At 34.9% G+C, this 27,658-nt stretch overlaps 1 long non-coding RNA gene across 1 annotated transcript; it reads left to right on the top strand.

Moving 5' to 3' along the window:
- Window positions 1-5,602: 5,602 nt before the first annotated feature.
- Window positions 5,603-20,710, top strand: LOC112654142 (uncharacterized). Its single transcript, XR_003132830.3, has 3 exons — window positions 5,603-5,753; window positions 10,155-10,618; window positions 20,367-20,710. It is a non-coding gene; the product is annotated as an uncharacterized LOC112654142 (long non-coding RNA).
- Window positions 20,711-27,658: the final 6,948 nt, after the last annotated feature.

Below are 27,658 nucleotides of genomic sequence, written 5' to 3'. Positions count from 1 at the left end.
GTGGGCTCATTCATATACGAGGAATGAGGTAGAGGCAAGTACTGAATTTCAGGGAAAGAGTGTAGATCAAAGAGGAGGTAACCATCAGGACTAGTCTGAGGCTTACACATTTAATGGAGAGCAAATATGGAGCTAACATCAGAAGGGAGCGGAGTCTCCAGTGATGAAAGAAATCTGAAAAAACAAAAAAACTTAAAAAAATGATAAACTACGAAAGTTTGTTTGTTTGTTAGATCATGAAATGCTCCAAATGTTAAAACGGTCTTTCTCAATCTTTTCTACTTTAGATAATTATTTGTACCATTGTACAAATAGAAATAGCATTTCTATCTCCCTAGTCTTAAATGGAGTCTTTCTGTCTTCTCCAACTTGATTTTCAAGCTCCTGATCATTCCTGGAGACTGTTGTGAATCTAAAATTAGCAATGTTTATGATATATGTGTGTATCCTGATCCATTTCAGCAGAGCCTGTAGCTCATAAAACCTTTGATTTGACTTTGTGTGAAACCTCCTTTTATATTGCCAATATCTCAGTATTTCTAATGTTTCAGTAGTTTCCAATATCCTCAAGTCTCAAAGCCATGCTCTACCTTCCCTTTGTTCTGTAGACAATCAGAACCCCTTCTTTATTGAGATCAGAGTTAGCTTCTGATCAGAAGCTATTGAAGTAAATTTGAAGACTTCACTCTCTCTGTCAGAATTTCTTTTTAACTTATCTAGATTTTCTTCTCTGTTGCCTCAGGCAAGAAATATTCTTACCCTTTCCAATATGACACCTTTACTTGCACACTTATCCCCAATTTTAGAACCTTGGTCAATTGAGCAAGTTCTTCATCTTCAGTCACATTTCCACTGACTTTTTTTTAAAATTTATTTATTTGAGAGAGAGAGGACATGCACACACAGAGGGAAAAGGTAAAGGAGACTCCCAGCTGAGCAGGGAGCCCAATATGGGGCTGGATCTCAGGACCTTGGAGTCATGACTTTAGCACAAGGCAGACATTTAACTAACTGAGCCACCCAAGTGCCCCCAATGACTTCTTTTTGATTCATCAACATAAAAGTAAATAAGTAAATGTATTGAAAAGCATGAATATGTGTGCATATGAATGACTATCTTTCTTGTCCCCTGATGACCACTTCTTTGTGGGTTAGAGATATTTTATGAATACCACAAAAGTATATCATCCTATTCCCAGCTAGTTGATGGCTTTACACTGGAAATTCCAGCTCTAGTATTGTGGATGTAGAATGTGGCCATCAGTCATCATGCACAGAGTAGTTTACTGGTTCCAATCTTTATTCCTTGGCCATGTTTCTGCATTAGACACTGAGGTCTAATACTAAACTGTAGGCAGTGAAGGCTGACTTAGTAGGGAAGTTGTCTCCACCCTTGAGGGTGGGGTTATGGATTTCTCTGAAGCCTAGGCAATGGTCAGGATAAACCAGGGTCAGTTTATGGGCTGAGGTTTTATCACTGCCTTTTGCAATTTTCTTTTCATTTTTTTAAAGTTTTATTTATCTATTCATGAGAGACACAGAGAGAAGGCAGAGACATAGGCAGAGGGAGAAGTAGGCCCTCCGCAGGGAGCCCGATGTGGGACTTGATCCCAGAACTCTGGGATCACACCCTGAGCCGAAGGCAGACACTGAGCCGCTGAGCCACCCAGGCGTCCCTACATTTTGCGATTTTCAAATGAACTGTGGTTGAGGTTGGTGAGTTTTTTTAAAACTGATCTATGATTTAAGTAAATGCAACTATATTAAGTACATTAATTGAGATTTTCTCTATAATGTGTCAAAGACATCATAATTATCAATAGTTTTCCTTAACTAAAAAACATACAAATAGACTATATAAAAAAGGATCTAAAAACAATCAAGAAAACCAAGAATTTGAGGAATGTCTCATATCTATGCAGAATCCATTTTACAATTCAAATCTTACCAAGAATAGGCCATTGTGTTTTACATGCATTTAATTTAAGCACTCATAAAATGCTGAAATTGTCTATGATACTGGTTTATATTCTAACACTGGAAATAAAACAACATTATTTTTCTTTCTTTTGCAAAGAGCAAAGGGTTTCAGAATCAAGTTTGTCTTCAAGCATCAGCAAAGGCTTGCTGACAAGATATTTTGGAACAACTTGCTATTAGGAAGGAAGTATGAGTAGGAGGATGAGAAATAGCTCATGCCCATATGACACATACAAGTTGTGAATGTGTTAGAAGTCCATGATGTAGAACATAAAAGGATGTAACAATTTATCTCAGTGACATAAAGGACCTTATTCCATTCTTTCGTTTTTTAAAGGCTCTATACTGAATTAGATTTTCTTTCTCTCTTCTGTTCTCATTTACCTGATGGTTATAAACATTACAATTTATAACATCATGAGAAAATACAGAACCTGTCAAAATATCTTGAACAAGCTCCATGGGCTTTCATGTTGAAACCATTTGACCTTGTTACTCTAGGTTCATGACAAAAACATTGCTGCATAAGAAATATCAATAAATTTATCCTCTTTTTTTAATCTAATAACTTACGCTTTTAGAGTTACTTTAAAACTGTCACAAGGCTTTATACATAAATTCTGCATCTCGTAGAAATTGGTAGCAAAAAAACTTCACAAAAACAAAAAAACCTAAAAACATTACTGTCAAATTATTATCCTAGGATATGAGATAATCAAATGATTCCTTTCTAACATTATAATACACAGAAATTGGAAACCCAACCAATAATTTGTTCAACAATTACTGAGCCTCTATAAATTTTGAAATTCTGACAGGTGCTTGAGGAATCCACAGATGAATGGGCCAAAAGTCTTTCTAATTCCATTTTTATCACAGCTGTATCCTCTGTATTTACACTTATCTATATCCTCTAGCAAACAGACTTTCCCCTCTAAACAATATTCTGAATGTCCTTATGGAACAAAGTTTTGTCATTCTTGTATCACAGTCATATATTTACTTATACAAATCATCTGAGCAGCTTGTAAGACACTTGAGTTCCTTGAGGGCGGGAACAATACCTTATCTACCATTTATCTTCTAAAATACATGGTTTAGTACCCTAACCTTTATAATGAAATCTCTTACACACAACTCACAAGGCAGCTTAGAGGGAATGCCAGATGAATGGTATAAATAGTTGAGAATTACAGGGAAAGAGAGGAAGGGAAGGCAACTTCCAGCTTCAGGCCACATAGAAGTGCTTATGGAGAGGCAGCAATTGAATTACAGACCGATGATACTCTTTGATTAGTAGATGTATACACTTCTAAGTATTTTTTTAAGATTATTTATTCATGAGAGACACAGAGGGAGACAGAGGTGGAGACATACACAGAGGCAGAAGCAGGCTCCATGCAGGGAGCCTGACGCGGCACTCGATCCCACGACTGCAGGATCACACCCTGGACCAAAGGCAGGCCCTAAACTGCTGAGCCACCCAGGCATCCCTCTTCTAAGTTGTTATATTTAAATGACTAAATTGGCCAATGGGACAAAGGGACATTCACAATCTTTGTTTTACTTATTTATATGAATTATAAGATTAGTACACATTTGTTTCAATTATGTATTACATAATCACATGTTTATTATATCCCAAAACTTAGCAGAATACAACAACTATTTTATTCCATTCATGATTTGGTGGGTCACGAATTTAGGTAGGACATAGCAAAGGGGCTTATCTTTTCTACAAGATGTCTGTGTCTCAACTGGGGTGGCTCAAACATCTGGAACCGGCTAGGATGGCTCAGCCCGGGGCCTCTGTTCTCCCTGTCTGTGCGATTTCTTGGTTCTTCACAATGTTCTTGCAGGTGCTGGCTGGGAAGCCTGGCATTGCTTGGGGGCTCACCATCCACTTTCTTTCCACTCAGCCTCTCCTTGCTATGGTCTTAGGGAATGTATGGTAGCAAGAAAACTTCAATGGGTAATCCCACTCAAAAGAGGGGCAAGAGGGGAAAGTAGTAGTCATTGGTGCATAACAGTTCTGAAATTCAGCCAGGACAACAATGTCAGTTTCTTAATTAGAACCCAGTCCTGCTTTCTTTGAGCTGGTTCCTACGATTTTAAACTCCACTCTCCAGCTTATTGGCTCCAAACTCTTAAGCATCCTTCCTTTTCCATAGGAAGTGATCCGTGTTTGCAGCTGTTGAACTTTCTCACTCTGCTTTCTGTCTGTAGTAAGTTTGGGACTCTATGATATTTTTCTTTTGAACTGACCCTCTATCATTTAATATAGGTATCAGTGTTTCCACAAATATAATTGTCCTAAAAAACATTGTGGTTTTCTCAGGAATATTATTGATGTTTATTAGACAAAAGTACATCACAAATGTCTCTGAAATAGGTGGCTCTCTGTCTTGGGCTGAAAGTCAGGGTGCTATGATCTAACACCCTTAAAAGCCATAAGAACCCCCTAGGAAAAAGGGTGTAACAGGTGAGCTTACAGCTTTGTTGTCCTTGTTGTCATCTTTGTCTATTGGAGAGGGTCTGTGAGGAATATCATTAAATCAATTGCCAGTCTCAATAAAGGGTTCAAGCTGCTTTCCTGACTCCATCTTTAAAGTGACATGATATTTTATTAGTAGGTTGCCAGGTGGATCATTACCCTGAGGCCATTTCTTACTTTGTGAACCTTATTCTAGATGGTCAACTTTCCTTTACCTAACTCTACAGTCCCTTTAATGCTGCTAAAAAGTAAACACTTCCTCCATAAGTTTATCTCTTTTCTCATATTTTGTCATATGTAGTTAGCAGCAGTCGGGTAGCACTTTTACCTCCTTAACCAGATCAATGAGTTCTTTAGGTAACTGTTCTGTTTTCTGTGTTACCCCAGGTAAGGCTAATATTTCTGCCAATACATAACGTAAGCTCCCTTTTCCCCATATTCCAGTAATAATTTCTATGTCATCCTTTAAGACTTCGCTGACCCATAAGTGTCCTTGAAGCCTCTTGCCACCACCAGTCTCAAAGTGAATGTCTCATGTTTTAGTTTTTTTATGAAAATCAACCCAGTTCTGATTCCAATAACTGTATCAGTTAGTATTCAATCAGAGATGCAGAAGCACTATGTGTATATATTGGGGAAAAAGAAGTGTATTATAGAAATTAGGACTTCCACAATTCCACAATCATGAGAGAAGCTAGAAATGTGAAAAGTAAAAAAACAAAAAACAAAAAAAAAGGAGTCAAAATTTCAGAGAAAATTAACTAGCCATCCGTATCAGAGTTGGTTCTTACATGGAAATGTAGAAGCTATGCATATCCAGCTGCAGAGTTGGGATCACAAAAGGAGGCAAATGTAAAAATCCATGCAAGGTTACTGGTTCTTCTCTGTGAGCTCACAGTAAAATGTCTGGTGGTGAGATTCGGGCTATTGTTTGCCACAAGATTTGGCAGTCAGGAAGGAGAACTAGACACAGAGATAGGAAGGGAAAGGAAAAATGGGAACGTACCTGCAGCTGTCTGTCTCTCATTGCCTGTGGTTAACAATGACCATGAGGGTATAGTGACTGTGCTTCGCTTCCATCTTCTAGAACACATATCACTTTTGGCCAATTAGAATGTAGAACATCCAGGGAAGGAGCTTCTAGAAAACAAAGTTCCCCCACTTAATCAAGTTAATAACCAAATGGCACATAACTATAGTCACTGAAGAAAAAAGATGAAAATTACAAAAACATATAAAGAAGTAGAATAAAAGTTATTCATATAATCAGGACTGAGAGGTAAATGCTATTAACAACATATCTTTACTCTGAAACACTTCATTTTATTATAGAGAATTTAACATCGGCAACATAGTGATTATGAGATACAACATAGTGATTAAGGCCCAGGTTTTGGTTTGCTTAGCTAGGTTCGAATACCAGGTTTCTCATTAATAAGTGTATGACCTTTGAACAAAACAATGAACATCTCTTTCTTATGTTTTTGTTTTGTTTTGTTTTGCTTTTGTTGTTTTTTTTTATACAAAAGGTGGATAAAAAAGTAGAATGTATCTGTGGTATAGCCTTGCAACAATGTCCACATCCTAATCCCTAGAACTTGTGACTATGTTAGGTTTCATGGAAAAGGAGCATTAAGATTGAAGATGAAATTATGTTTGCTAGGCAGCTAGCGGACTGTGAGAATGGGCGTAATTATATCCTGAATTATCCAGGTGGACCCAATATAATCACAAGTATTTTTACAAATAGAAGAGGCAGGAGAGAGACAGGAGTTGTCGCTGTGTGAGCAGGACACAGCCTAACCTTTCTGGCTCTGGAGATGTAGAGAGACTGCCACAAGGTAAGGCTAGAAAGAATCCAGAAAAGGGAAGGAAACAAATTAACTCTAAAGCCTCCAGAAGGACATAGCTCTACCAATACCCTGAGTTTAGTCCAGTGAGACCCATTTTGGACTTCTGACCTCCAGAACTCTAAGAAACTTGTGTTGTTTTAAATCACTACAAGTTATGCTAATTGTTATAGCAAGAATAGGAAATAAATACGCTACATCCTGGGAGTGTTACAAGGATTAAAGGAGACGATACATGTAATCATGATTAAAATAGGTCCTCGCACATGGTAACTGCTCAATACTTGTGATTCTTTGCTATCAAAAATTATAATTTTTCCATTGATCATATATTTATCGTATCTATATCTATATAAAATATCTCCCCCAAGTTGTAATCAATTTCTTGTTATTAGAAAAACGCTTCAATGGAAAAACTAAACGGATACTTTGTCTTGATGCCTATTATGGACTCAGCGGCTAATATATTATCAGACACATAGTAGGGGCTTTGCAAATATTCATTAAGTAGATACGTGAAAAAATGATCAACATATTTGTGCCTATATATATTTTCACATTTGTCTTTTGTCTTTAGGCTAGATTCCCAGAAATGGTATTACTGGATCAAAATGAGCTGAACATTTTCATGCTCTTTATACCTACTGCCAAATGGATTTTCAGAAAGGTTACACCAATTTACACTCCCACAGCATTGTATGAATGTGACTTTGTCATCCTACCCATGCTAACATCAAGTATCCTACATTTTAAAATCTGATAACTTTTTGCCTATTTTTATTCCCTCACTTGCAGTTTTGCTTATTTATAATGGTGAAAAAACTCATTAATGATTTTACTATTTGCCTTTTTAATAATTTCTTTTGTGAATTCTGTCATCATTTTCATATTACAAATTATTTTAAAGATAAGTAATATAAGAAAGATATAGAAAATTAGCTCTCATGAACTTTCCAGCAAAGTTTGGCAAATGTTAACAATATTACAATATTAGCTTCAATTATTGATTTATTTATTTTTGAAACAGATTATGATAGCTATATTTGAAATATCTTCTACTCTCCCTTTTCTGTTTCTCTCTCCCTAGGGAGTATTTCTACACATTTTTGTTTATGTTTTTGTACTTTTATGTGTTCACACACTACACACATGCACACACAATTAGTATGAATTATCTATTTCCTTTTCCAGCATGCTAGTATTTTTCATATTCACAAATGAGTACTTTGTGTCATAGGATTTAAATCTGTCATATTTGCTATATACATTCTCCTAGTTAGTCATTTTAATTTATTTTTAAATTGATTTTCAACACATTACACTTATTTGATAGTATAGAATTGTATAGAATTAGTATTAAAGTTACATGGTTTTCATTCACATATTTAGTTTAATGGCAAAGCCTTAAGGTGGTAATTTTTAACCCTTTCTGATTCATGATTTCTGATCTTAAAATAAATTGCCATAGATGGAAGCCGATAGCAGCTATTAAAATCTGTATTACCTGATTATCTTACATGGAATTTGTAAAATTTAAGATCTCTTTAGGTCTTATATCTTGATTAATTCTCTTTTTACAATATTAGCTTATAGTGGAGGCTGAAATGATAGCAGTGTCAGTAATTCATCAAAAGAAAAACAAATTCCAGATATGTTCCAATATCCATCAAATTTTAAGTAATATCAGGAGAACACACTTTTTCTGAGCTATTAAAAAGAAAGAAGTAAAACATAAGACTTTCAATGGTAGACTTCCCCAATATTAATGGATAGGACAGAAATCATTCAACATTGTTTAAGGCTGTGAGATCTTCATGAAACATAAAAATAAATTTAACCAAACAGATGTAAGGTATAATAAAATGACTCCTAGTATATACAGACAAGCGATTATAAAAAAGAATTATATTTAGGACTTGTGACTTAAGAATAAAAATATCAGACAAAATTTTGTCAACACTTCCTCTAAACCAGTAACATCTAATCAATGGGTAAAAATCTAGGAATCACCTTTCCTTGAATTTTCCTTAGATGCAAACTACGATAAAAGGGAGGCAAACATGAGCCACTATGTTGTTGTTGACATTTGTGTAAAAGGACATGATTTCCTCGGGCCCCCAAGAACATGTAAAAATATGACCCTTGGACTAAAAGAAAAGTGTAAGTTATAATTTTAAAATCTTTCATCAGAAAGTGTGTTCAAGGTGAAATAGTTATGTTTATAGATGTCCAGAAATCAGAAGGCACAATCCAAAGATATATTTCCAGATTTGAAGAGAGCAATTATCTAACATAAAAGTATTTTAAATTTCTGAACATATGCACACAAGACAATAAAAAACTGCTGCATCTAATGTTATCTCTTTGACCAGAGATACAATGAAAGCAAAATAAAAATTAGAGGATGAACAGCTAGAAATTGGGTTTAGCTGATACTATCACACAGAAATATTTCATTCAAAAATGTGAACTTTAAATAGATTTCAATAAACAACCAGGCACAATTAAGTCTATATTTGTAAGTAAATGATAAATAGAAGAAATTAAAATGTGCCTTTGGTGAACTCTCTGTTAAGAAAGTGCAACCACTTAACCTATTCACTCTGGTTTTAAATCAGTGCCCTTCAGCTTTCTCTTAGCCAGCTCTGCTGGAAACTGGCAAAGAGCACAAATGGAGACTAAACTTAGATTCTATTGCTTTCCTCTAAAAACGACTCATCAATTTAAAATACTTGGGCAGATGAAACTGACAAATGGCTTGCTACACTGCATACACCTAAGAGCTATGAAAATGGTATTAATTCGCTTTTTATTCCTCTATTCATGTAATAAGAAAGGTTACAAATTTCCTAAGAGATAGGGCACTATTTTGGGAAATAGTTTCAGGAATGAAAACATTAGAAGGTAGGCTATTTATAACTTTATATAATCTGATGTAAATATGCACTGGCAATGGGATAGCCATTCAAGCCAGACTTGAATTTGAAAACTTCCTACTGTTATTCAAAAAGTTTTCCACTGTTTCATTACTTTCATTTTTTTTCTTTCAGGATTAAAGTATAAGGCAGGCTATCTTTAGTAACCTGACCTAATGGTTTCTTTTATCCACTCCTTCCCAAAAGCCCACCCCAATAGAAAGAACCTTTCCCAAGTGTCCTGGGAAGAAATCTCCTTGGGAAATTCTTCAGAAGGCTATTTAGAGAACACATGGTGACTGAAATAGTTTCTGAGGAGAAGCACTGGCTTTTCTTGAGGGAGGGACTGTCTGGGCCTCCTCTGCCAGATTCTTCTGTGGATAGTGCTTTGCTCTCTCTGGTCTTTAGCTTGGTGGAACTTTATGTATTCCATTAGATTTACATAATTTATTTTTTTACAGGAAGAGATTTCATATTCAATACTCATTTATAGTAAGAAATTTGAAAAAAAGAAGCAAAAGGCATAAATTGAAGAGAAGGGATGGGGAGATGTGATGGGAATTCAAAAAGTTTAGAAAGCGCAGAAAATACAGAGTTTAGGGTGCCGCCAACTGGACACTCAGATGGAGGCTCCTAAAGGTCTCTATGACACTTCTGACAGCTGCTGAAATGTAGAAAGGTGAACACGTATTTTAATATATATATGCCTCGGGTGAGATCTGGCCTGTCTGGCAGAGATTATAAAATATGGGAGTTGGAATTTTTAATTACACTTGTAACCTACATCTTACATATTTTTAAAGAGTTTTTGTCTCTAACTCATTAGTAAATACATTACCCTAAGAACAATAGAGTTCTAAAGATACTGACTTCATTTCCAAAAATGAGATAGTTTCATTTCATTCTTTTTTCCAGGCCACATCCCTAACTGTGGACAGTCATTTGTGCTGCAACAGCCATGATCTTTTCAAATAAAGCTTACATTTTTATTTTTTTAAATTTTTTTTAAGCTTACATTTTTAAAAGAAACTTTGAAATTGGATTTATCCTAAAGCTTTCCAGATAATCCAGTTGTCCAGATCTTGCAATTAATCATGAAAATAACATGCAGAAAACGAATAAAGCATGTAGATGAACGTGGAAACATCAACTACCCATCCTACACTAGCCTTGATTTCAGAACTAATGATGGGAAATACCTTGCTGATGAAGACTGATAATATCCAATTCAGGTATTTCCATCAGAAAGACAAAGATTCTCCAAATCAGATATTATCTACATGAAGAAGGAGACGCTCAAACGACAAGCTCAGCTCCTGACTAATTGCCACAATAAGACAATGTCTGCCTTTGCTGCTAGAGAGCTAAATTGGCACACTGTACGTACTTGTTGGAATTAAAAGATGGCTGGGGGGGAATACAAAAATATTCTTATAAAAAAAGTTAGGAGGTAATCTCGTTATAAGTTTTCCAAACTTCCCTACTGAATGTTTGTTCCAAACTTTATTTAAATAGCATGTTACAGCGATACCTCATTTACATGGTATGTCAAAGTGTTATAATTTCCACATTTCTAGATTCCCAGGTCCAAGACAGCATTGCATAATGAAGGGAAAGGTTACAAGATTTCTAGGAATGAATTTCAGTGTAAATAATAATCAGTTATTTTATCAACCTTCCATGGACAACGAGGTATCTATGATGTGTTGGCTATTACATAATCTTTTTACCCTCTGTGGATTTAGGTACTTTTAGTAAACATGGAAAGGAGATTCATTATACTGTGGAGTATTTCTTTTTTAATTCTGTTACTTTTTTTTTTTTTTTTGCATTTGCGTTTTATCACAAAATTCATCTAAGCATAGAAATGGTTGTTTCTCATTGGGGAGTTTATCTGCCAAAATGTTATTGCTATAGGAAATGTATGTCACATTGGATTATCACTTGGCACTATCAAGCCAGAACAGTGTGAGCTTTAAACTTGGTTTAAAGAAATCTAATTAGTATCAACTGAAAAAGAAGATCCCTAAAGATATTTCTTTCTTACTTTCCCTAATATAAAAGGTGGTTTGTGATAAAATTGTTAATCTGTAATCATTTTTACTACTCAAAACTAAAAGTGACGCTTTCAGAACATATTATTCTTAGTAATAGGCAAATATCCTTAAAACAAACTTAAAAATGTAGAGGGAGATAATGAATGAATAGAAAATATTATTCCTAGTGAATAACAACCATGAGGGCACTGGTGAATGAAAATATTATAAGACTCTAAGGCGTTTGATACTGTTCAGTACAGTTCTCCACACAAATTTAGTGACGTTTTATTTAGTCAACCAATAATTTATTGAGTAACTAGTATGTGCCAGATACTGTATTAACAAAGGAAATGCAAAGATTTACACATATATGTACTTACATGTAGACATACATACATATCTGCACATATATACACACATTTATACAAGGATACATATGTGTTTGTGCACACACATATTTGCATGTACACACAAGTAAAAGGATGAGATTAAAAAACACACAAAGAGCATGCTCTCCAGAATCTGACATACTTGAATGTTCTTGAACAATGCTGAGTCTCAATTTTTTCGTCTATGAATGGGATTGACAATACGGCCCACAGAGGATTTTAAGTATTAAAAAACAAGAGTGCAAAGAATTTAGCTCAGTGTCTGCCACATGAAAGCAAAAGAGAGCATAGTTGTTGTTATTATTTTGTTTTTTTGGGGAGACTTCTTGGAGGAGGAGGTGTATAAGCAAGCATTGAGAGATGGGAATATGAAGAAGTTCTATTTAAACAAATGTAATGTGAGTATATTGTAAGTAGAGAAGGAAAAAGTCATTCAAGAACAGGTATGAACTTCTACCACCACCAAGTAGTATATGAAATTTACTATTCCATGTGAAATACAAGAGAATTCTAAGACCAAAAAGAGGGTATTTTTTCAAAAGAAGAAATTACTGTTTACAATGAAATAAATATGTCAGCTTAGATCTACCTAAAATACACTAGAGAAATTAAAACATAATTAGTGAGGAAGATATATTATTTATTCAGGAAAGTTTAGTGAAGATGAGGAAAAAACAGGAATTTAAAGCATCATTCATAATTTGAAATTTAAAAATCTATTTCTGTGATTAAAAATATGAAAATATTTTTGTTTCAAGTGGATTCTAGAATAAACCAATTACACATATTCCCCTGTCCCCACTCCTCCCTCTCTCTTTTTAAACTAAAATTTCACATTTCTGCTTATTTATGTTTCTTCTATTAAATTGGCTTTTCCAATACACAAATCTTATCCTTTGGGGTGACTGCTTTCAGGTAAGGGAGAGGTGAATTTATATTTAAATTATGAGTCTTTGTGGTATAGAATTTCACCTATATATTATCTTAAGGACATGAGTTTAGGCAGGGTCACTCTGAAAAATTTCTATGAAAGCATTTCACAGAGTCAGCTTTGAAGCATCATAAATGCTCTGGCATGACATCTGGGGGTGGTATTTTGAGAACAGCAGACTTCTGTAAAACACACACACACACATACACATTTGTAACTCTCTATTCTATCATAGACAAAATTAGGTAGGAGCTATTTTACACATATATAATAGCCAAAAATAGGAATTGATAGAAAAAATAGATGATAGAAATAGATTAGAGATAGAGGTGGAAATGAAAATCCATTTTGCACAAGCTGCTCATTCATGAGCTCTGGCTACTTAGGGTCGGTCTCCTGAGTCTCCTGAGTGTATAACTTAATATCACTTCCTCTCTCTTACAGATCATTGCCTTCTACTTATTGAGTCAAAGTGAGCTAATGACTTTATTGAATTTTATTATAAGCAGTTTTACGAGAGTAGACTTATACTGGCTTTCATCCTTGAATTATGCCCCTGCCCCCGCAACATAACTCTCCATGTTGAATTCCTGACCTTTTTAATAGTACCCTCTCAAATGCCAGCCCTGCCAGGAAGTCCTTCCTGATGCTTCAGACATTTTAGGTCCCTGTAAATTCCCACAGCATTTTGTTTGTACTTCTTGAATGATAGATGTTTCATGTCTCTCTCTCTCTCTCTCTCTCTCTCTCTCTCTCTCTCTCTCTCTCTCTCTCTCTTTTTTTGGTTGGGAGGAAGGTATTCCTTCCCTTTCTAGAAACACTTTGTAAGAAAAACTGGCATATAATAGGACCTTGATAAACATTTGTGGAGTTGTACTGAATTGAACTAAATTTGTAGACAACTTGTAAGCTGATTGGTTTAACAGTACCTTTCTAAAAGCCCATTTATCCACTCTATTGATAGTAGTTACGCACTATCTTCCTAATTCTAGTTATATGTATACAGATATAAATAAGCTCATCACTTCATGTATTAGAGTCACTAATTTTTCATTAGTTTTACTGAGTATAGGCCTGCCATTCATCAACAACGTTATGGTAAAACTTTCATACTAACGAGCATCTAGCACTATTCATTGCACTCTATGCAACTGTCATATTTTAAATGGTGTAATGATAGGAAGGCACAAATCTTTCAAGTACTTTTTATCACCCTATTTACCCATATTCTTCTTTGTTTTGAGGTAGCAACACTAAATAATATATATATATATCACTATATAGCAATGTAAATGTTACCATCATGACTGTCACCCAACAAGTGTATAATACTTTAAAACATAATAGCAACATAGCGAAGAGTTAAAACAATTTCATTGATTTTTATTCCTAGCTCTTAATGCATCACTGGTCTTCTTCCTTTCATGAGTCAATTTCCTTTACTACTCTTGCTCATTCAGGAAAATTTTTTCTATCATAGTTCTGCTACCATCACTAATAATTAAAATGTATGCGAATATCCTAATGCTTAGCTACAGTGATATTTCCAGAGACAATGTCAATGGAATTACCATTTGTGGGAAACTGCCTTATACTTTTGCTTTTCAAAAGTCATTTTTGGTACTCTCCTTTGATTAAGAGTCCATGCTTCACTCAAACAGAAGTCTATCCTGAAATTCTGGTCCATTACATAATTTTCAGAAGCTGGAAGAAAGGCATTTGCATCATTTCTGTTCCCAGATCTGTTCAATATATACTTCCAGTCTGTCATGCCTGAAATTAATTTTTTACAATCTGGATCTTTACTATATGCTAAAAATTCAGTACAAAAAAGGACCTCCTTCTGCAGAGAATATGTAAGCCAGAACATCATGTTCCATCTTTATAATGAAACACATAGTTCCTATCAAAAGGCAAATTTTTTTGTTTCAAAATGTTTGAAGAGAATAATGCTTCAAAAGATTTCAAATAGTTACTTTTATGAAAGTGAAAAGATTCCTATGTCAAATATATTTTACCCAGATTATACAATTTTTTGTATAAACTAAACAACTTTTTATTTACTTAAAGCTACAACTCCCTCTGTATTTCATGCTTGTGAGGTTGGAAAACAAAAGCAAATAATCCTAAAAATAGTTTCTCTCAAAATGCTCACATTTAAGTGAATAGCTATTAAAATGCAAACTAATTGTTACTATCTATCAAGTTTTAAACAAATAATATACCACTTTGTCTGTCTAGTTAAGAAGCTTATCACCTTCACACCTTAATATTTTGTTTTCCTCAAAGTATGAAATTACTTGTCTGGATTTTTTTTCAAACTAGTGAAGCCTCCCCAAAATAAATGTCAAATATCAGAAAACAAACACGATAACATTCAAAACCAAACAAATATAAACATTCTTATGATTTTTGAAAAATTAGTTACCTCTGAAAGTGTGTTCATTTTTCTGTTAAATGGGAATATAAACATGGGAGGATATGATGAAATAATATACATGAGGGCCAAAACACAGGACCTAGATTAGGTTCTTCTCTTCCTCTTTCTCCTCCCTCTCGGCCTCCCCATTACCTCTCCTCCTCCACCTGCTTCTCTTCCTTTAATTTCCCTTTCTCCTATTCCTAATTCTTCCTTAATTTCAAAAATAGAAATTTTTGAGTCTTCCGAACTACATAGTATTTGACCTGGGTCCAGGATTCAAAATGAGACCTATACCACACATAACCTTTCTTCATCCTAACTTTTTAATTTTCTCTAGAGTTTCTATTAATTCTGCATAGTGAATTTGCTATAGGCTATAAGAATAAAACTTGTTAGTGTTTTTTTCTTTTTTTCTTCTTTTTCTTTCTTTCTTTTTTTTTTTTTTACAAATACTATATTTCTAAATATTTTTGCTTAGTTCTTTGGGGTGCTATATTGTTTGGTACATGGATATTTGTTAATGTGTGGCCTTTATAATTTTTTCAAACTAAATAATAAATAATAAACTTCTTTATAGTGTTTTTTTTGCATTAACCTTTGATAATACTAACACACTCATATTACAGAGTTATACAAAACTTATTAATAAATATTTGTCATTATTCTAGCTATGTGGATTCTTTTTCTCTGGTCCATTTCTTACACCTAGTTAACATTTTTTTTATATTCAATCTTTTTATTTTATTATTTGTACTTAATTTTTTTTGTACTTTATTTCTATTCATCTTTATATAAGGTTTGTTTCTTGTCATCTTCTGCATATTTTTATTAGTTAGGTTTAACTCATACTTCTTTTTCTACCACAGCCTTTGATGTTTAAATTATCTTGTTTGGTTTTGAGTATCATAAGGCATTACACAAATCCTTGTGCACACTATCTGTATTGGTCTAAACTTTTATGGAACATAAAGAGTATTTCATTTTGTACAACCTCTTTCCCTGCTCTTTTATTTTTTTTACTGATTTTAACTGTATATTTGATAGCGATTCTTTTCTTTTTGTATTCTTATTACTGTCGCAATCCCTACCATTTGTTAAAAGTAAGTTTTTGGTTTTTTTTTTTGTTTTGTTTTGTTTTGTTTTTTATTGATTAACCAGCCCAAATCCACTCCCCTGTTATTACTAGGCATTGCAAACTGATCACGAAGGGGCACTACTTAAGTTAACTTGGCTACATGTGGCTGAAAACTCAATTCACAGTGGCTTAAATAAACCAAAAGTTTATTCTTGTCACATCACCATATTCTGAAGGGGAGAAATCCAGAGCTCCTATGCCAGCTTTTCCATGACATTAATGATTTGATCTCCTTTAGGCTTTCTACTCAGCTGAGTTTAGAATGATCTTTTGCCATTGGGCTTATCATTCCAAGCTTGTGAAATGGCTAGACACCAACCAGCATTTATCTGAGTTTTGGGGAAGAAGAATATTAAAACCAAAGATAAAAGATATGTGCCGCCTTTGTCTTTCCCTTTAAAAATGGCTATTTTTATCCATGAGAGGCTAAGGAATGTTGTATTTTATCTGGACATGTTGTTATCCCACGCAAAAATCAGGATTCTATTATAAAAAATAAAGCATTAAAAAATAGATCCTGCATAGGCAGGTAGCAAAGTCTGCCAAATGGACTAACCTCCATGTCAGTATCACAGGATTCTACTGCCCCCCTCCCCAACACTCAGTCACTGCTGATTTGTTGCACAGTGGACTCCTAACTTTGGATAAAACAGACTCTCCTATGTGTCAACTGGGAATTGTGATTCAAAGAGAATAGTTAATCTGTGTTGGATGCTGGAGCTCAGAACCAAGGCTGGGGCGTTCAATATCTACCAAACTAAATTAGGGACAGTCCAGAGAGAGAGAGAAAAGAGAAAAAAACCAAAATTCTTCTCTAGAAAATTTCAGAGCTTTAACAACACGTTAACTTCAGTACACAAAGAGCAGTTCCTCTGTCCATTTCTTCAACATATTACCCTTTTTGTTCCAAGTAGTTTGACAGTGTTTCTGTTTCCCAGTTCAGATATGCAAAGACTATGTTATTCTCTCTTGGCATTTTTATTTAATTTTGTTTTGTCTTAGAACTTCCGTTTAGCAGCAATTTAAACTCTGTAGTAGGGATCTCTGGGTGGCACAGTGGTTTAGCGCCTGCCTTTGGCCCAGGGCGCGATCCTGGAGACCCAGGATCGAATCCCACGTCGGGCTCCCGGTGCATGGAGCCTGCTTCTCCCTCTGCCTGTGTCTCTGCCTCTCTTTCTCTCTCTCTGTGACTATCATAAATAAATAAAAAATTAAAAAAAAAAAAACTCTGTGGGAGCAGGTATCCTTATGTCTGTTCAACGTTGCATTTCCTCAGCTTAGTATGCCATGTTATCAGTAAATATTTAATGAATAAAAGCTTTATATAAACTAAGCATCCCCTAATTCTTTTTACTATTCCTTTGATTTTTTGATTGGCTTCACTACTAATTACTGGTTATTTTCTACAGCAGTATTCTCTTTTAAAAGTACCTTTGTTGAAAGATATCTGGACAATGCTCTTAATGGCCCTGCAGAAACAGCTAATTTGGTTGTGGTCAATTATCAGAAAGCATACCTTAAGTGAGAAAGTCTTTCTTTTGCCTTCACGCAGGTTAGTATTTGAGGACACCAATGATTAGTATCTGCATTTTTCTGCCATATTCATAAACCAACTGGGAAATAATACAAGGAGGAAGATAGAACTGACAACCAAAATAACATCTCAATAGCAACTATTCAAAGAAGAATTGGGTTGTATCTGTATTCTAGTATACTTCCTAGTGCTGAACCTCTGACTTGGGTATACCCACTCACCCAGAGGTTCTAGAATAAGACAAAAAGCATGCATTACATTATGTGGCCCTTATGAAATAAAGTTAAAAAAAATTAATATGAAGGAACCCAGTTGGGAGAACTCTACCAACAAAAGGTTAATTTTGGCATTATGCATTCAGCATATGGCAGGGTTTGTAATCCACCTATTCATGATCTCTACTCTCAGAGTTCCATTTGAGCCATCATTACATCTCTCCATATGTTTGTAGAGAAGAATATGACCGGGTACCATCCTTATTGGGAGGTCTTTCACAAAGTTCTTCATTTCCTAAACAGTCTATGCAGAGCATCTGAATTCCCATTTCCCTTTGGTCCCATGTTTTCTGCACACTGCAGAAGGGAACTGAGTGACTTTACAGCCGCAAAGACCACAGTCTCTTTCTAAGTAGGCATTTTCAGATCTCTGACACTGAGACTATTTCCACTGCCTCTTAGGGAATTGTCTAGCCATAATAAATACACTCGTGAAGGAACTTTTCTTTCTCATATGTAATTAACCGATTAAGGCCCAAAGTGTAATCATGTAGAGGCAGGTAATTCTTGAGCCTTATGCAAAAGACTACATTAATTTTATTTATTTATTTTTTTTTGACTACATTAATTTTAAAGAACTCTCCTCACTTTTTCTTTCCTAATAGTGGATCTGAGTTAGCTGATCTAGAACTGTCTGTCTGGGGATTTTTCTCACAATTTAATGAGAATTTCATTAGTCCATAAAACATATTTGTTAGTCAATTTAAAAGCAGTGATACTGTCTTTAGGCCATTGCTATAAAGACTCAAGGAGCTCACTCTCTGTGACACTCCTCCCCTCTCCCACAATTAAATCTTTGCCTCAGTTTCTCCTGCTTTTGTGTGATCTGGGAAATGGAAAGAGGCCAGGAGTGTTAGGCTGATAGAACCCATACCTATAGAAGAGAAAGAAGCTTCTCTTTCCCCCCAACTCCTTAACTCCAGCCATAAGTTAAGAACAATTTAGTTTTGTATGACATTTATGTATTACTGTCTTGCATTAAGCATTTCAAGGTTAGCCTTCCCTTATATTCTGGCATTGACTTGATACCAACTTCATATTCAGTTTATTTTTTAAAAATATTTTCTTTATGAGAAACAGAGAGAGAGACAGAGAGAGAGAGAGGCAGAGACACAGGCAGAGGGAGAAGCAGGCTCCATGCAGGGAGCCCGACGTGGGACTTGATCCCAGGTCTCCAGGGTCAGGCCCTGGGCCGAAGATGGCACTAAACCACATAGCTGCTCAGGGTTCCCTTCAGTTTAGATTTAGATTTGATTAGGCCTCTTGAGTCTTTTCTAATTAAGTCTCTACTCTACTTTCTCCTTTCTCCCCAGTGTATCTGTTGAAGACATTGGATTACTTCTTTCACAGAATTTTCCACAATCAGATATTTCTTACTGGCTACTTATAAGTTCCTACATACCCTACACATTGGAATTAGATCATTAGACTCAATGAGATTCAAGTTTGAGTTTTTGGCAAAAATCCTCCATAATGTATAAAATTTTCAGGTATCCCAATTTATGATATTAATTGGCACTAGTAATCATCACCCAGATATAATTTTTTTTAAGATTTTATTTATTTACTCATGAGAGAGACAGAGAAAGAGAGAGAGAGAAAGAGAGCAGCAGAGACACAGGCAGAGGGAGAAGCAGGCTCCACGCAGGGAGCCCAACATGGTACTTGATCCCGGGTCTCCAGGATTACACCCCGGGCTGAAGGCGGCGGCTAAACCACTGAGCCACCCAGGCTGCCCCACCCAGATATAATTTCATTAGTCATTTAAAAAGTGGCGATATTCTTCCACTGTCTTCTATGTCTGTCATTTTATCTCCTTGTTATTTCAGAAAATTATTAATATCTTCCACATTTCACATGTTTCTTAATTCTATTTCCTGTTTTTGAAATGATGGCAGAACTATTTAATTTTCACTAATTATTTTCAACAATAACTTGAATGGTTCTTCAATAGTTCAGGTTTTGTTTCCTAGCTACTCTGTTCTTTTATTCCTTGCAAAACAAACAAACAACAACAACAACAACAACAACAAAAAAAGAACCAAACCAAACAAAACAAAACAACAACAAAAAAAACAAGAACAAAAACAAAAAAACCCAGCAACTTGATTAAGCCAGTTATTATTATTGTTCCTTACCATACCTTTTGAATATCTGGCTAAACTTTAGAGACCATGTGTAGAGCAAATGGATTTGTGGTAAAATGCCAAGTACTTAATTTATAGCTCTAATTTTACTGGGTGAAGTCCTACTGGTGCCATTGTTAAAAGAAAAAAAAAAAATCCAAGATCCAGCTATAAACTTAAGAAATGACTTAGTTGGGGGAACAAAGGAAAGATTCTCTTTTATTTCTTTGATGCTAAAACTTCTGTTCTTGTGTGTGGGCTTTATATTCATTTCAGAATCATTGGCATGATGTATCACATGGATTTGGGATACAACATCAAGGGATTGATCCTACTGAGCCCAGCTCCAGAAATCCAAGCTGTAGATGTAGTTCTTGCAGTTCATACCTCCCTTTTTCTCAACACATGACTCCTGGCAGCACATCATTCCAAAAAGGCTGCCTAGGAATCTGAATGACAGAAGACACTGTTTTTTGGGTTCTATCCCATTAGGTGAGAGAATCTAGAAATTCTTGTAAGATTTGGAATTTTGATTTCTATCACTGTTTTAAATAACAGTTAAGGATTATTTTTCTCTTTTAAACTATTTCATGGATATATTATACAAGAAAAAGGAGATTTTGTTATATTTGCATCTTATAAGAACATTGTATTTATTTATAAAAAGCTATTTATTTTTTAACATGCATCTATTGTAATTATTTTACCTTTACATAAAACACAGATTCTCTAATATTAGATTATTACTTTTGTACTCCCCATCTTAGTTTGGTAAAACTGTCCCCCTTCTAGTCAGTCATAACAGAAAATTCTTTTATCCTGCGCTAACACAGACTGCTGCCACATTAGTGGTCAAGAAACCCCCAAGAACACCAGGGGTTTCATAAAGTCAAGACAACTCTTTCTGTGTTAAAGGTTAACCTCTGGTCTTCAGGGCATGCATCAGAATTATCAAAAAAGGGTTAATTGGAAACAGTGCCTAGAATACAATTCTGAATATCATCCTCATTTGGCATAAAATAGAGTTCTCTTATTTCCTACCTAGTTTCATTTTGATTTTGAAAAAAGGAAAGAACATTTCAACTAATAAAGTGATCAAAAGGCCACCTTCAGAATAAGATTATTTAACACTAGTATATTTACAATGTAATGCGTAAGTGTAATGTATAAGTAGGTTTCTCTCCTCTCTCTTTCCTTTCCTCTCTTCCTCCCTTCCATCCATATTTCCTTCCTCTTTCCTTCCTTCCCATTCCTTCCTTTCTTTCTATCTTCCTTCCTTTCTTAAAGTTTGAACTCCACATTTTGTGTTCATTCCTCACTTAGGGGCAAAATGGGTTAGAATACGGAAATGTGTGAAAATTGTATTCAGAGTTGATCTGTATAATTAATGAGTCATCATCTCCCTTAAGCAGAGAATCAGGATGTTAGATTTTGCTGACTATGATTATTGGTTTGGAATCTCTTCATTCTGGCTCACTATTTTCTCATCTTTAAGGTCTTAATCTTTATCAGTATTCATATCACAAATATTGAACTCAAAGGACTTGACCGTGGCCTAAAAGACTTCAACCCCAGTTTCTCTAGACCTGTGGACCTCTAAAGAGAAATGAGAACATTCTTTTCTAAATGCTACTAACCTCTGTTGCCTGCATTACTGTATTAACTTGTTTAACTATTCAGTAATAAAATGTTGGTGATAACAGTTTTATTTAGTCAAACTGCCACACTGAAATTTAAAGGGATGAACTCATTTTTCCACAGTGCTAATAATAAGTAAGCCAAATTAAGTAAATTCCTTTATCTGATGTTTCCAATTTTTGCAGCAATAGTATCTCAAGAGAACTGCATCCAATCATATAATGTATGTTATTTAGCGACCTTCATCACTTTTCAGCCACCTTTTCTTTCCCTTTTTTGTATTTTCTCTTCCTAAAAGGTTAGAGTTTAGTCTTTCCTCTCTCTGCTCACTCCACATACACATACACGGTTAACTCCTAACATCATCTCACCTACAGAGTATCTCCTGAATCACTTTTCATTTGTTACATTGTCAAATGTGCAATATATTTAATTTTTTAAAAATATTTTATTTATTTATTCATGAGAGACAGAGAGAGAGAGAGAGAGAGAGGAGAGGCAGAGACATAGGCAGATGGAGAAACAGGCTCCCCATGGGGATGTGGGACTGGATCCCAGGATCCCAAGGATCAAGCCCTGAGCTGAAGGCAAACACTCAACCACTGAGCCACCCAGGCGTGCCTACAATATATTTAATTAAAGCAAAAATGCTACCACCACCACACTGAATTTATTTTGTTTGGTGAGATTACATTAAAATATCCTAAGTTCGTGTTTGTGTATCTTCCCTAGTATTGTCTTACTCCATGCCTTGAGAAAATTCAGCTTGCCTACACTACAGATTTTGGAAAAGCTTCCTATTTTTCTGCCACAATTTTCTTTCTATACCACTTTTTGTACCACTTTGCTACTACAGTTATCCATCTAACTGCTAGAAATAATTTTGTCATCCCCTCCCATGAAATCTTTACTTAACTGCCATTTGCACAGAGATCTCCTTAGTTTTATGTAAACTGCCTGTGGAATCTACCCCAAACTTGGATTTGGAAGATGTTCTTATCCACAGACTACACAACCCTCCTACACTCTTATTAAGAGGCAAACACAGGCCCAGGTAGAATTCTGGTTTTACATCTGGCAGGAAGAGAGGTTTGATATATTTCAATGTCAATTGTGGGGTTACTCTTTCAGAATAGCCTATAAAGACAGACTCAAACAACAAATCCCAAAACAAAGCACTTCAGCCTGGAAACCTCACATCTCAAAACATCTCAGAGGGGTGGTCCAATGGAGGTATAAAATCTTTTGTGGTTTAAAAGCCAAAGTAAGCCCAGGCAATGGAGTCTAACATGGGTGAGAGTCAGCAGATATGACCATCTTAAACTTTTGAGCAGCCACCTTCATTAATTTATATTTACCCAGAGAGATATTAAGTTGATGGAGGGTCCTGGATTAGAAAATGAATACTGAGAGTAAAATGATCTCTCGCATTATATTAGTCAACCTGTGGTGCTTTAACAGGTAACTCTGAAATCTTTGTCACCTAAAACAGATATTTTTTTGGCCTGCAGGTTTGCAGGTTAGCTCAGCTTTACTCCACACATCTTATTCTAGAACCCAGGCTGCAGGCAGCCATTATCTGGGATATACGGTCTTCTGGCAGAGGGAGCAAGAATCCAACCAAACCATGCAAGCACAATTAAAACTTCAGCTGAGGGCATCTGGGTGACTCAGTGGCTGAGCTCAGGTCATGATCCTGAGGTCCTGGGATCGAGTTCTGCATTGGGTTCCCCACAGGGAGCCTGCTTCTTCCTTGTGTCTCTGCCTCTCTCTGTGTATCTCTCATGAATAAGTAAATAAAATCTTAAAAAAAAAAAAAAAAGCTTCAGCTGAGAGGGTCTATGTCACATTCATTGGCAAAAAACAAGTCACATGGCTAATCCTGACAATGAGGTAGGAAAGGCATGGTAACAGTGGGGTTGAATTATACTTGTTGAGGGGAAAGAATGGATAACTGAGAACAATAATAAAATATATCACAGATCTCAGATATACCATACCTTATGATTCATTCCTATTTCTCATATAGGATTCATCATTTCAGGAAAATATTATTAATATTATTAATGCTCAGCCTTGTCTTAGAGTACTTTGAATATTTGGTATCATATGGACTCAGATTACATATGACATCAGGTAATCAGCAATAATAGACAACTTTTAAGCACTATGTAGTTATTTTTTAAAAATTATTTGTGTGCATACTCTACTTAGATTACTGGATCACAATCTAAATTTTCCAGACAATTATATACCGTATAAAAGGCCTTGTAGTGCATCCTGGCAAGCATACTTCTTCATTTCCTGAAATTAAAGTGCCTTCAAATATGATTTTTCAACACTTTTTCTCTTGTGCATGGTTGCCAGTGAGTACACCGGGTAGACTTAACATATACTATCAATATACTAGATTTTCCTAATATTTTAGGAAAATTCCCTATACTTCCAGGCTAAGTGAATGTCATACTTTATACAAATTTATATGCAATGATCCACAAAAACATTCTTTACAGGTATTTACTTATCATAATATTATGAACACAGATTTGAGACAATGCTATTATACCATATGCAAAACCTCAAAATAATTACATTACTTTGAGATTCAGGGTGGATAACCAATTCAGAATAGCAAGAAACTCTAAAAACTCTGAAGGATTTAATAAGTTTTCATGAGTTTTTACTGAATATTTGATTTTTACTTTCAAGTTTAGCTATTCACATATGAGTTTAGCTGTTCATATATACAAAATTAAACAGAAATTAGACTTTCTGAACTTCTGATAGTATAGTTAGGCATTAGACATACCTCAGAGTGGGTTGGAGTAAGGCTCAACAGGGAGCTCACTGGAGCAAAAAATATAGGTGTATATATATAAATAGATAAAAAGATAGATTATGGTTAAATAAAAGATTTCCACTGAATCATGAAAACTTAATCCTTTTCTTTACTCTAATTCGCAAATTTGTTTCCATGAGATTTTCTCATTTTTTAGTCCCTTATCTTTGTTATGTTGATCCTGCTAGAAGTCATGACATGTATATGAAATATGAGTAAAAATGCTATTATTACATTTCCTTCCTATATCAGGATGGTGAAATTGGAATTGTTTAGTTTTCTATTTATCAAGATGAATCTCAGGATGGAGGATTTTTTAATCAATTTATGTAATTATCTAGTTTGTGGATTATTCCCCTGGTGCTTAATTTGCTAATTTCCTACAGACTGAATGAAATCTATCTGTTGTGTTGTTAATTGGACAGCAATACAAAAAGAAGTAAATATTTTCTCTATCCATTTTGCTACAGGATAATTGCACTAATAAAATTTCACAACAAATCATTGGTTGGAATTCTTGAATGAGATAATGGCCAAGTAGAGAGAGAACATTTTACTTTGCTTGGGTTTTCCTGGATAACTCTATGTTGTGTCCTATAGAAAATTTTGCTACATGTTTTTCGTTATTTGATTTCAGGATGCATAGTAATTTTTTTTTTAGGATCCATAAGAATTTTAAGGTCTGCAAATCACCAGATTTGTGATTGAGCATTAAAAAACTAAGTAAGTAAATATTAAATATTTAGTAACCAGAAAGATAATCAGTTAAATACAGGTTATGTGACAGATACAGAAAAAAGCTACTAAAAGACACATCACTTATAATATCTTCTTACTACCCCCTTGCATGTTCTTCTGGGTGGGAATTGCTTAGTTAAGAGGTCCCTTCCTGGGTGGCAGGTAGAGAGTACAATAGGAAGATGAGGGGGTAAATTCAGGCTTCAGCTACCTACAAAGGAGAAGGTAATATCTGGAAGACAGAAAAAATGAAATGTAAGAAGAAGTTAGGAAGTTTGACAAAAGAGTGAAGAGAAAAGTGAATACAGAAATCCAGCATGGGATGGGACACATCAAAGGGATGTAAGCACCAACCTGAATGATCTCTCAACGATCAAACTTGGAACAATTTGAGCAACAAAATAAATAGTATAATTTTACTGGCTTTGCGGGTTGCCATAACAATTTACCACAAACCGGGTGGTTTAAAATAACAGAATTTTATTTTCTTCCAGCTCTAAAGTCTAGAAATCTGAAAACCAGGTGTTAGCAGAGAATGTTCTCTGAAGGCTCTAGGGAAGGATTTTTCCTCTCCTCTTTCTTGCTTCCAGTGGTTGCCAGAAATCCTTGGCATTGTGGTTTATAAGTCCACATCATTCCAGTCTCTACCTCTGCCATGATGTTCACTCCTGTGAGTATGCTAAATTTCCTTCTTATAAGGACAGGACTGATACTGGATTTATGATCTACCCCAATTCACTATGACCTCATATTAACTGGGTTAAATATGCAAAGACCCTATTGCCAAATAAAGTTACATTCACAAAATTGGATGGACATGAACCTTTAGAGGTATTATTCAAGCCAATACGATGATATAAAATTGTAGCTCAAGGTATAAAACAGATATATATGAATACATACTGGCATAAACAAATAAATGAAATGAATAAGTGAGGAGAAGAGTCAATCATTACTTGCAAAAGAATTCTAAATACACATGTAGATACTCCTCTTTAAGAGGTAGAGCATATTTCCACAACCTCCTCCACCACCATCACACCACACACACACACACACACACACACACACACACACACACACCTTGAATATGTGATGTATTTAGTAACTCATCCAAAGAATATAATATGGAAACAGAAATCATAGTAGTTTACAGAGGAGAAATCTGGCAAACATGGGCTTACCCAAATGATCAAGTTAACATCACTTTGATATGTCATATGATAACATGCACACCCTAATATAAGGAAGGAAATTCACCTTCTCTAAAACCCATAACCCCCAGACTAAACATGAGAAAAATATCAGAGAAGACCACATCAAAGGACATTCTACAAAATACCTGATCAGTAATCCTCTAAAATCTTAAAAACATTAAAAACAAAGAAAGATGGAAAAAATGCCAAAGATTGAAGAAAACTAAAGGCTGATTGAATGCAAGATGGCATTCTGAAATCAATCATGAGACAGGAAAAATAATATTAATATAAAAACTAGTGAAATCTAAATTAAGTCTTGAGTTTAGTTAAAAGTGATGTACTAGTGTTAACTTTTTAGTTTTCACAGATGTACCATGGCTATGTAAGATGTTAACTTTAGGGAAACTGCATGAGGAAAAGAGGGGAACTCTACATTCTCATTTCTACATTCTCATTGAAATCTAAAATTATTCCAAAATGTAAAGGTTTATTAGAAAAGGCACCTGGTATTTTTTAAAAAGAAGAAAATTTGAACAATTGTTTGATGCATGAGACCCTGGGGAAAGCACTGCAGAAGGAGTTAGTTTAAAGCAGATTAACAGTGTTTGTACAGTGTGCTGTGCCTTCCCTACTTTCTTAAAAGATGACAGATATTACTTTATTTTAAAAATCATTTTCCTCGGATCTCAGTTTTTCTGATGTGATTCTATACTGATATTGACCTTGAGGTGGGAAGCAAAAACTTGTTTTGATTACATATAAGATGTGAAAATAACCCACAACTTTCATTGTACAGTTATAAGCATCAAAGAAACGGAAGCTATCTTATAGAATAGTTTAAAACAAACTTGTTATATCAAAAATTCTTAACACAACAGAATTTACCTCTGCCCCTTCTGTGATTAACAATATTATGGCATTTTATCTTAAAATGTTAAATGAAATTTCTATTTTTTCAGTTATCTGATGAGATTGGCGCGTTCAGGGTGGTATGGCCATATACTTTTTTCAGTTATCTGATATCTTTGAGTACTCTCATTTTTCCAATTCTTAGGCACCCTAAATAGTTGGGCAGTGTGAACTCTCTAAGATCAAATTATAGAGAAGTCCAGTCAGCATTAATAGCCAACCTCTCATAAAAAAGTCTGAAGAAG

Source organism: Canis lupus, chromosome 3, assembly GCF_003254725.2.
Source record: "Canis lupus dingo isolate Sandy chromosome 3, ASM325472v2, whole genome shotgun sequence".
Classification (NCBI taxonomy): Eukaryota; Metazoa; Chordata; class Mammalia; order Carnivora; family Canidae; genus Canis; species Canis lupus.
This window is presented reverse-complemented; position numbering and strand designations above follow the sequence as displayed.